Below are 10000 nucleotides of genomic sequence, written 5' to 3'. Positions count from 1 at the left end.
GAGTCCTTACGCTTGTGAGGTAGCTTGCTGTCGAACGCACTGGTGACTGTGAAATCCACTTTGTGACAGATTTCATTTATAGATATCGAATCGTTTGTTTCCACATTCACCATTTAGCTTACATTCTTTCGTCTTCACATAGCTAACGTCCTTTCTTTTCCACAGTGTCCTTCTCTCGTTCTTATCCTCCTCACCACTTCCGCCACCTTATCTCAATCCGTATCTTCGTCTCCTCTTCCTTATAAGGACTGTTACTCTAAGATGACCTTCTTATCCTTACCCCGAGGGACGTAAGTCGGGTAGGATCATATCCCTACCATTTGACTCCAAAACTCCATCAACACCCTCACTTGGTGTGGAGCCCCGATGGGCCGGTACTTGGTCTCAGGAAAGGGGCCGGGATCCTTGTCTTTCTGGTGCGCACAACTTTTATAATCGTTTATATTCTTTATCAGGCATTAGGCGAATATTCTCCTCCTCCCACTACTACTGTCAAGTGACATAAACAACCCGTTCCCGCATAGTCACTCAACACAGTTTAATATTTCTCGCCGTATAGATCTTTGGGAGCGCCTGAGGACCGTTATCGGTGGCCACTGGGTCGTGGGTGATTGACGTATGATGGACCGAGTGAGGCAAATACCTTTTGCACTTTGCCTCCCCCTCCGCGTTTTCACTTCACTTCTCCACAAGCTCCATTTACACTCTCCGGTGGAGTGGTGTTTTCTCCTCCGCATGATCCGCTTCCATCTCAATCATTCCACCTCTCTATTCGTGATCCTTAAACTGTTTGATCTCCCTCCCTCGTTATCCTTACCCTTGTTTCCCCATTCCTTGTCTGACCTTTGGTTTAAGAAGGAAATAGGTAAGATCTGGTTTATCAACATAGTGGTTAAGGAATGGAATGGAGTTAGTAACCGTACAATGAGCGCTGAAACTATTTATTGTTTTAAGAGAAGATTATACAACTTTATGAATAGGGATGATAGGTGGTAATGGACACAGAACTGCCTAGTGTAGGCCTTATGGTCTCTTGCAGTCTCCTCCATTCTCATGTTCTCTTCACCTTTCATTGCTTTTCGACGTGGTGCCCTTTTTCTCTTAACCTTCTGTGCCTTCAATTTAATCCTCTCACATAGACCACTCACTACATTCTCTTCCACATCTTGATTCCCCTCTTTCCCTCTCCTGCTGTCCTGTTACATGGTTTTTACACCTTTCCCTCGACCAACTTCTCCCTCGTGGTACTGATGGTTGGGAGTAGTCACAACCACCCTCCACGCATAGCCATCATTCCCTTCCCTATTCCTCGAGATCCCACGTTTGTTTATCTGTAGATTTATCCAATTCTTCGCATAAATCCATTCAAGATGGTGCACCGGGTGCTCTGTAAGGTCATCCGACGCCCTCGAGCCCAAGTAGTTAAGGGATAAAAAAAAGTGAAAGGGATTCTGGTGACGTCACTCTTCTCTGCAAGTAAACGACGCTATTTCCTGTGACGGCTTTTATTCCTGCGGTTAATTGGATCAAGATGACATGCATGTGGCGGGACCATAGATGGCATCTCAGGCCACGTGACTTAGTTTCATCTCCGCCCACTCCACTGCACCCCAACCCTCTTCATTTGTCACTCTCTTCACCCTCTCTTTAATCTTTCCTTCTCCATCAGGCCACAGCGATTCCGTCTATATTTTTAGTCACGCCGTGACATGATGATGGTATATACTATTGCGAACATCCGAACCAGACCAATGATATATCAGATTTATCCAAGCGTATCTTACTCTGTTGGGTGTTTGATATATCTCTTCATGTAATGGTTCTCTTATGACAAAGGTGACCTAATGTCAAGAGAGTTGTATTAATGCAAACACAATTGAAAGCATACATGCATAATTCTGATATAGGATTGATCAGGTTAGGTTCGGCTGTTCGCATCATGTCAACGTTCAAGTGTGTCACATCGTAGTGTGTTTACAAATATACAACGAGAATTAAGATCAAAAGTCTTGAAATGTGTATTTACGAAATATTAATACCATCATCATGATCACGCTACGGTTTAGCTCTGAAAAGGGTCAGAAATCGTTTCTTGCCTGGACTCTGTCTCCCTCACTCTAACTTAACCATCACCTTCCCATTTCTAACCATAGACCTGTTGTCTTGTTCCCTCCTTCCTTCACCCATCCCCACCACCACTCCCCTCTTCTCTCCTTCTTCCCCTGTACTCACCCTTCCCTCCCTATCACCCTTTACAACTTCCCATTCCTCCACCATCTATGGGATGTTGTGAGCACAGAGGATGGTGAGAAGGAACGAGGAGGATGGACCGAGGTGGGGTAGGGGATTCAACGGAGAGATAAGAGAAGAGGGAGAGGAAAGGCAAGAACCAGGGGAATAAGGTGAAGGAGGAAAGGTTCAAGGGAATCAAACGACGAAGCAAGAGAGGAACGGATTAGTTGAGCGGAAGGGAGGCGTAGTAGGAATTTGGGGAAAAGGGCTGGAGGAAACATGATGAGTTGTTGTTGATCTGATCGTCTCCTTCCTTTTCTTCTTCCTCTTTGTCTTCTTCTTTCTCTTTGTCATCTTCTTTTTCTTCTTTCTCTCATCTTTTCTCTTTTTCTTTTCCCTCTTCTTTTTCTTCTTCTTTCTCCTCCTCCTCCTCCTCCTCCCCCTCTTCTTCCTCTTCCTTTTCTTTTTCCTCCTCCTCCTCCTCCCCTATTCTTCTTCTTTTTTCTCCTCCTCCTTCCATCTTCTTCTTCTTCTTTCTCATCTTCCTCCCCTCTTCTTCTTTTTCTTCTCCCTCTCATTGGCTGCCCGTGCCCACTACCCTCTTGAAACCATCGTCTGCGGTGATATTGTGCTCGTGTTTGCTCGCCTCACTCTTCTACTCGCTTCCCCTCTCGCCTTTCGCCAGGTCAAGAAGCTTCTAAAGCAAGTTCTTCCCGATTCCTCTCTCTCTCTCTCTCTCTCTCTCTCTCTCTCTCTCTCTCTCTCTCTATCTATCTATCTATCTATCTATATATCTCTCTCTGTTTCCTCAGCCTAACTGTGACCTTTATCTGGGAGGCGTATTATCCAGGTGTGTTGACTAGCCAGATTTTTATATTTATTTATTTTATTCATTTATCTATTCATTTATTTATTTATTTATTTATTTATTTATTTATTTATTTATTTATTTATTTTATTCATTTATCTATTCATTTATTTATTTATTTATTTATTTATTTATTTATTCAACTATCTATTTTTTTTTTTTTTTATCATGCGTAGTCCTCACCCAACAGAACTATAATTGACCCACTTAACACCATAAGCGTCCCGGTAGTTCGATTTACATTTCTTTTTCTGGCTCAGGTAAGTTCGACTCCCCTGACAGATGGCCTTTGATTAAAACAGGTAATGTTGGTCGTCGCGGCTACAGCTTGAGATCCCATCGTCCATTACTCCTGACCAGACTTCATGAAATCGACTCTCGCCACTCTTCCCTTGCCCCAGCTACCTTTCTCTTATCACGCCTTATCTCCTCCCCCTCCTCAAAACCTCCCCACACTGCAGACGAGTCTCAACAGCCCACCAGGTCTGTTTGCAGCACTCGCCATTTTTCTTTCGTTTCTCCTTATCCCCATCCTACCATCATCTGCCTTCTTTTCTTGTTCTATTTCTTCATCCCTTCATCATCCCCTTCATCGTCCCCCCATCGTCCCTCTCGAATCTGGCATGTCCTTCACTTTCATTTTCATTTTCCTCTCCCGTTTCTCCAAGGGAGAGAAGCAAGCGCGCATTGATGTAATTTATAGTTTTCCTTCTTCTCTTACCATTTTCCTCTTTTTTTCGTCGCTTTCTACTCTTTCCCATTTCCTTCCTTTTTTTTTCATCGCCTCCTCCTCCTCCTCCCCCTGACTTGCATCTCCGCCGCCCTCTCCTTCTCTTCTCTTATTTGGTAAAGGTGAAGGAGGTATGTGGAGCACCCGCACGTGTATTAATAGACCACAATGATACCTACGGAATGGCATGAAATTAATCCTAACCTCTTAGATCAATGAACTTCGAGAGGAGGAGGAAGCAGAACATTGTAGAACTGAAAAGAACCACTATATAGTGTATTTCCATCAAAAATTCTAGGACTGATTTACCAGTGAGAAGTTTAGTGAAGAATATTTGCAATAAGAATGTAGCAAATTAAATTCACCTGTTTCTTGGAACATGAAATATCACAGGAGATGGCTTAACGAGATGATGTCAGGGTTATATCACGAATATGAAGTGAGGAGTGAAATAAATTAGATTTTGGATGACTGTATGTAAAAAAAATCAGATCGCTGGCAAAATTTATTGTTCATGTTTTTGTAACTATCACCGTACAATTCTAATCACGTGTGTAACACACATGCACACACTCACGCGCGCGCACACCCACACACACACACACACACACACACGCACACACACGCGCACACACACACACACACACACACACACACACACACACACACACACACACACACACACACACACACACACACACACACACACACGCAGTGTCGTTGAAGGGTTAAGCTTAACCATATCTTGAATATCCCTGTAGGCAAGTAGACAAGTGCTTCTCAACCTTTCAAGCTTTGTGGACACTATACATCGACTTAAATATTCAGGGGACCCCTTGATACGGGATTAGATAGAATATAGTCATTTTATATTTGTATGTAAGAATTGATAATAAAAGGTTTTCTTTGCGCAGGAATTGGTGTTTATCATCAGATTGTTTTCATTGTACAAAGATGACACAAAAACAAAACAAAAGAAATTCGTGTATATTTACGAAATGGGAAATAAAGTCAACACTATTTCTATGAAGACAATAATTAGGCGACTCTAGAAAAAACTACAAATAACAGTTCTTTATATGATATCCCGATTAAAACACATTGTATATTCCTGAATTCATATATCTAAAAACTGAGCCTTGACAGGATTAACAGTAGTATGTTGAATTCTCCGTCCTGCGGACCCCTTGGTAGGTTTGAGAAACGCTGTAGATAACGACGACAATCTTTCTTGAATATTATTTCTGTTGTCGTACTTTGACCTAGATGAGGGAGGTACCTCCCACAGTAATGACGTCAGGTAGAAATTGCACCTGGTTGAGACGACAAAAAGGAAGAAATCATTTATCCACATGAAGCAAATCTTTGATAGATTTTGAAACGTTTTAAGCAGCAGATTCCCTTAATTTACAGTTGGTGTTAAAGAAAGGAAAATAGATATAGACGCCAAAAGATGTAAACCTCATTTAGTAGAAACTACAAGAGAACGAGTGCCCTCATATAAACCCGTTATTTTTAAAATGGCGATGAAAAAAACCCCATTAAGCTTTGATAGTTGGTCCCTTAGGCTGACATTTGTGACAACTTTGACCTTAAACCCAGCATCGACACACACACACACACACACACACACACACACACACACACACAACTTGACGGTGCAGTGGTAACGATCGCGGCCGCTACTACGGCGGTCCGGGTTTGAATCCCGCCAGGGGCTGAAATAGTTTCAGTATCGCTGCCCTGCGAGTCGTTACTCCAACTCTCGTGGGTGAGGAGATGGGTGTGTGTGTGCGTGTAAGGTCACAGTATTAGCCGTAGATCGGTCATATATGAGCTCTGAGTCTCTTTCGAGAGGGATATAGCTGTCAATCACAAGTCCAACACGTGATTTAAGATATTGGTGAATCACATACGCACACTCACACACACACACACACACACACACACACACACACACACACACACACACACACACACACACACACACACACACTTCGCTGTGGGGTGTTACTCTAACTCATGTGGGCGGGGAGTTGGGTGTGTGTGTGTGCGTGTAAGGTCACAGTATTACCCATAGATCGGTCATGCGAGCTCTGAGCTCTCATCCGGGAGGTTAATAACTGTCGATCGCGAGTCCAACACGTGATCCAATACCATGGTGACTCACATACACACACACTACACGACTCGTGACGTAGTGGTAAGAGTTCTCGGATGCCACTAGGGCGGTCCGGGTTCGAATCCCGCCCAGAGCTGAAATAATTTCAGTATCGCTGAGCTGCGGGTCGTTACTCTAACTCTTGTGGGCGGGGAGCTGGATGTGTGTGTGCGTATAAGGTCACCACATTACCCATAGATCGGTCATATATGAGCTCTAAGCTCTCTTCCGGGAGTGAAATAGCTGTCAATCACGAGTCCAACACGTAATCCAAGACCATGATGAAACACACACACACACACACACACACACACACACACACACACACACACACACACACACACACACACACACACACACACACACTCGTGGCGCAGCTGGTAGAATTCCCGGGTGCCACTACGGCGGTCAGGGTTCGAATCCCGCCCAGGCCTGAAATAATTTCAGTATCGCTGTGCTGCGAGTTGTTACTCCAACTCTCGTGGACGGGAAACTGTGTGTGTGTGTGTGCGTGTAAGGTCACAGTATTATCATAGAACTGTCATATACGAGCTCTGAGCTCTCTTCAGAGAGAAAATAGCTGTCGTCGATCACGAGTCCAACACGTGATCTAAGACCATGGTGAATCACACACACACAGCTACTTGCTGGTGTAGCAGTACCGCCTACTACCAACTCAGAGGTCCAGAGATCGGTCCCCCCTCAGAGCTTGAAAAACATCACAACACTACAAGTAGTCACCATCTCCCTAGGGCAAGGTATTTTTTTTTATTTGTTTATTTATCTATTTACTTATTTATTCATTTATTCAGTTATTCATTTATTTTTTTATTCATCTAATATTCATGCATTAATTTATTTATTTATTGTGCGTCTAAGGTTGCAATAGTGCCTATAGATCAGGTCAAATGAGCTATTGAAGTTTCAGCAAGTACACACACACACACACACACACACACACACACACACACACACACACACACACACACACACACACACACACACACACACACACACACACACACACACACACACACACACACACACACACACACACACACACACACACACACACACACACACACGCGCGCGCGCGTGCACACATGCACACACGCACAGACACACACACGCACACACGTACACACACACCCACCCACACACACACACACACACACACACACACACACACACACACAAACACACATGATAAAATGATCCCTGGCCTGACTAATAAAACATATAAAGATGAAAGTGGGATTGCCTACACTGTTAGAGAGAGAGAAAAAAAACGATATGATAATTATCTGTTCATATGGGATGAAAGAACACTAAGAGGACAGAGAAAAATAAGAAGTGATAATTATGGTATCAATAATAATAGTAATGATAATAATAATAGTGATAATAATAATGATAAAAATAATAATAGTGATAATGATAATGACGATAATAATGATAATAATGACGATAATAATGACGATAATAATGACGATACCAATAACGATACCAATAACGATACCAATAACGATACCAATAACGATACCAATAACGATACCAATAACGATATCAATGAAAATATCAATAAAGATATCAATAAAGATATCAATAAAGATATCAATAAAGATATCAATAAAGATATCTAAAAATATCAATAAAGATATCAATAAAGATATCAATAAAGATATCAATAAAGATATCAATAAAGATATCAATAAAGATATCAATAAAGATATCAATAAAGATATCAATAAAGATATCTAAAAATATCAATAAAGATATCAATAAAGATATCAATAAAGATATCAATAAAGATATCAATAACGATATCAATAACTATATCAATAAAAGTATCAATAAAAGTATCAATAAAGATGGCAATAAAGATGGCAATAAAGATGGCAATAAAAATGGCAATAAAAATGGCAATAAAAATGGCAATGAAAATAGCAATGAAAATAGCAATGAAAATAGCAATGAAAATAGCAATGAAAATAGCAATAAAAATAGCAATGAAAATAGCAATAAAAATAGCAATAAAAATAGCAAAAAATAGCAATAAAAATAGCAATAAAAATAGCAATAAAAATAGCAATAAAATAGCAATAAAAATGGCAATAAAAATGGCAATAGAAATAACAATAAAAATATCAATAAAAATATCAATAAAAATATCAATAAAAATATCAATAAAAATATCAATAAACTATCAATAAATATCAATAAAAACTATCAATAAAACCATCAATAAACTATCAATAAATATCAATAAACAAATATCAATAAATAAAACATCAATAAACTATCAATAAACTATCAATAAATAAATATCAATAAATAAAATATCAATAAAATTGCAATGAAAATAGCAATGAAAAAATAGCAATGAAAAATAGCAATGAAAAATCAATAAAAATAGCAATAAAAATAGCAAAATAGCAATAAAAATAGCAATAAAAATATCAATAAAAATATCAATAAAAATATCAATAGAAATATCAATAACAATAACAATATTAATGATATTAATGACAATGATATAAATAATAATATTATCATTATTATCATTATTATCATTATTATCATTATTATTATTATTATTATTATTATTATTATTAATAATGATGATAATATTGGTAATGATAAAAAGTAAATACGACAGATTGCTTGACACACATCTTTCCTAATGGATGAGTTCTTTTGTGGAACAAATTCGAAGAAAGAATCCAAGCACACAAAATAAGTGAATCTAAAACACAGTTTGACGAAAGTAAATAAAGAAACGGGACATTATGTTTGGAGGTATGAATGTTCTGATTGCTGAGCTTTTAATACGTGTATATCCAATGGACAGAAAAAAATATAAATATATCATTACATGTACTCTTTGCTAAAAAACTTTGCGTCATTACAACTATTTAAACGTCCATTGCCAGGGGGAATATGTAGTAGATACGGAAAAAATATTACAATATATTTACAGATTTTGCTATAGAATCTCATATCACTTGGTCATAAAACTCCCAAATATACTTACAATATCAGTTTTCCTATTCACTTGGCTTGCGTGAAAATCCTAGCATATGTGCATAATCGGAAGCGTGCTGTCTCACATTCATCTAGTTGTGGGTTCGAATCCCGCGTTCTTCTTCGATTCCTATCAGTGTTACCTCCGCCCAATATTCCAAACGTAGTAGGGCAAAGGTGACGGCTTCGGCCGTAGTTACGCTCCTCCTGGCGTATGCTCCTCATCACCAGGTTAGATTTATTCAAGGACTTACACGAACGCATTATTTTGAGATTTCAACTTCCTGCTTAGTTTTTCCTCCTATATCCTATCTCCAATCTCCATTTGAATAACAAGAATATGACTTATAGAAATATACTTCTCTAAGAACATTTCAACATTATGTCTAACATTCATTTAGGTTTACAATCTAATAGCTCATCATTCAGCTTTGCTATATATGTGACTGAAAGATAGTTTGATATTTGGAGATTTGAAAAATAAGATATTGTAACCGAAGTCTTTTTTTACTCACTCGAACGCTCAACTGTCGGTGCTAGTGAAGCCCGCGGAAGCCCAGTGTGATAACCCCTTTACACCTTGTTGCTGGATGTACATGCATGTCTCGACCAAGGTAAGTTGGCAATATGCAATAAATGCTATGATGTAAGTTACGATAAATAACGAGATCGAGCTGTCAGGACGTAGATTTAATCTTGAGGTAGGTAGAACCAATCTTGCCAACTGCGTAGTTAATGAATTGAATAATCTGCCCGCAGGGGCGATGGAATGTAATGCATTTTGAAGCTTTAAGAATCCATTGGATGAACGTTGAAGCGACATGACGTAATTTCTGCCAATTGGTATTTTTTCCTTTCTTCTTTCCTGTTTGGATGTTTGTTTACTTGAGTTATTTATTTATTCATCTGTTTATCTATTTCTTATCATTTATTTATACATACACATAAATACACACACACACACAAACACACACACACACATATA

General features: G+C 39.2%; 1 protein-coding gene across 4 annotated transcripts in view; it reads right to left on the bottom strand.

Moving 5' to 3' along the window:
* Window positions 1-10000, bottom strand: part of LOC143040709 (matrix metalloproteinase-21-like) — a 54054-nt gene that overhangs the window by 24342 nt on the left and 19712 nt on the right. For 2 of the 4 annotated variants that reach the window (XM_076212072.1, XM_076212079.1), the window contains exon 1: window positions 281-582. The exons of the other annotated variants lie outside the window; for them this stretch is intronic. The gene's annotated coding sequence lies outside the window, so the exon portion shown is untranslated. Of the gene's footprint in view, window positions 1-280; window positions 583-10000 lie in introns of those variants that run through there. 4 annotated transcript variants of the gene reach the window in all.

Source organism: Oratosquilla oratoria, chromosome 2 (genome assembly GCF_046742065.1).
Source record: "Oratosquilla oratoria isolate Oo_2021 chromosome 2, ASM4674206v1, whole genome shotgun sequence".
Lineage (NCBI taxonomy): Eukaryota > Metazoa > Arthropoda > Malacostraca > Stomatopoda > Squillidae > Oratosquilla > Oratosquilla oratoria.
Note: the sequence above shows the minus strand (reverse complement) of the source record. Positions and strands in the feature narration are given on the sequence as shown.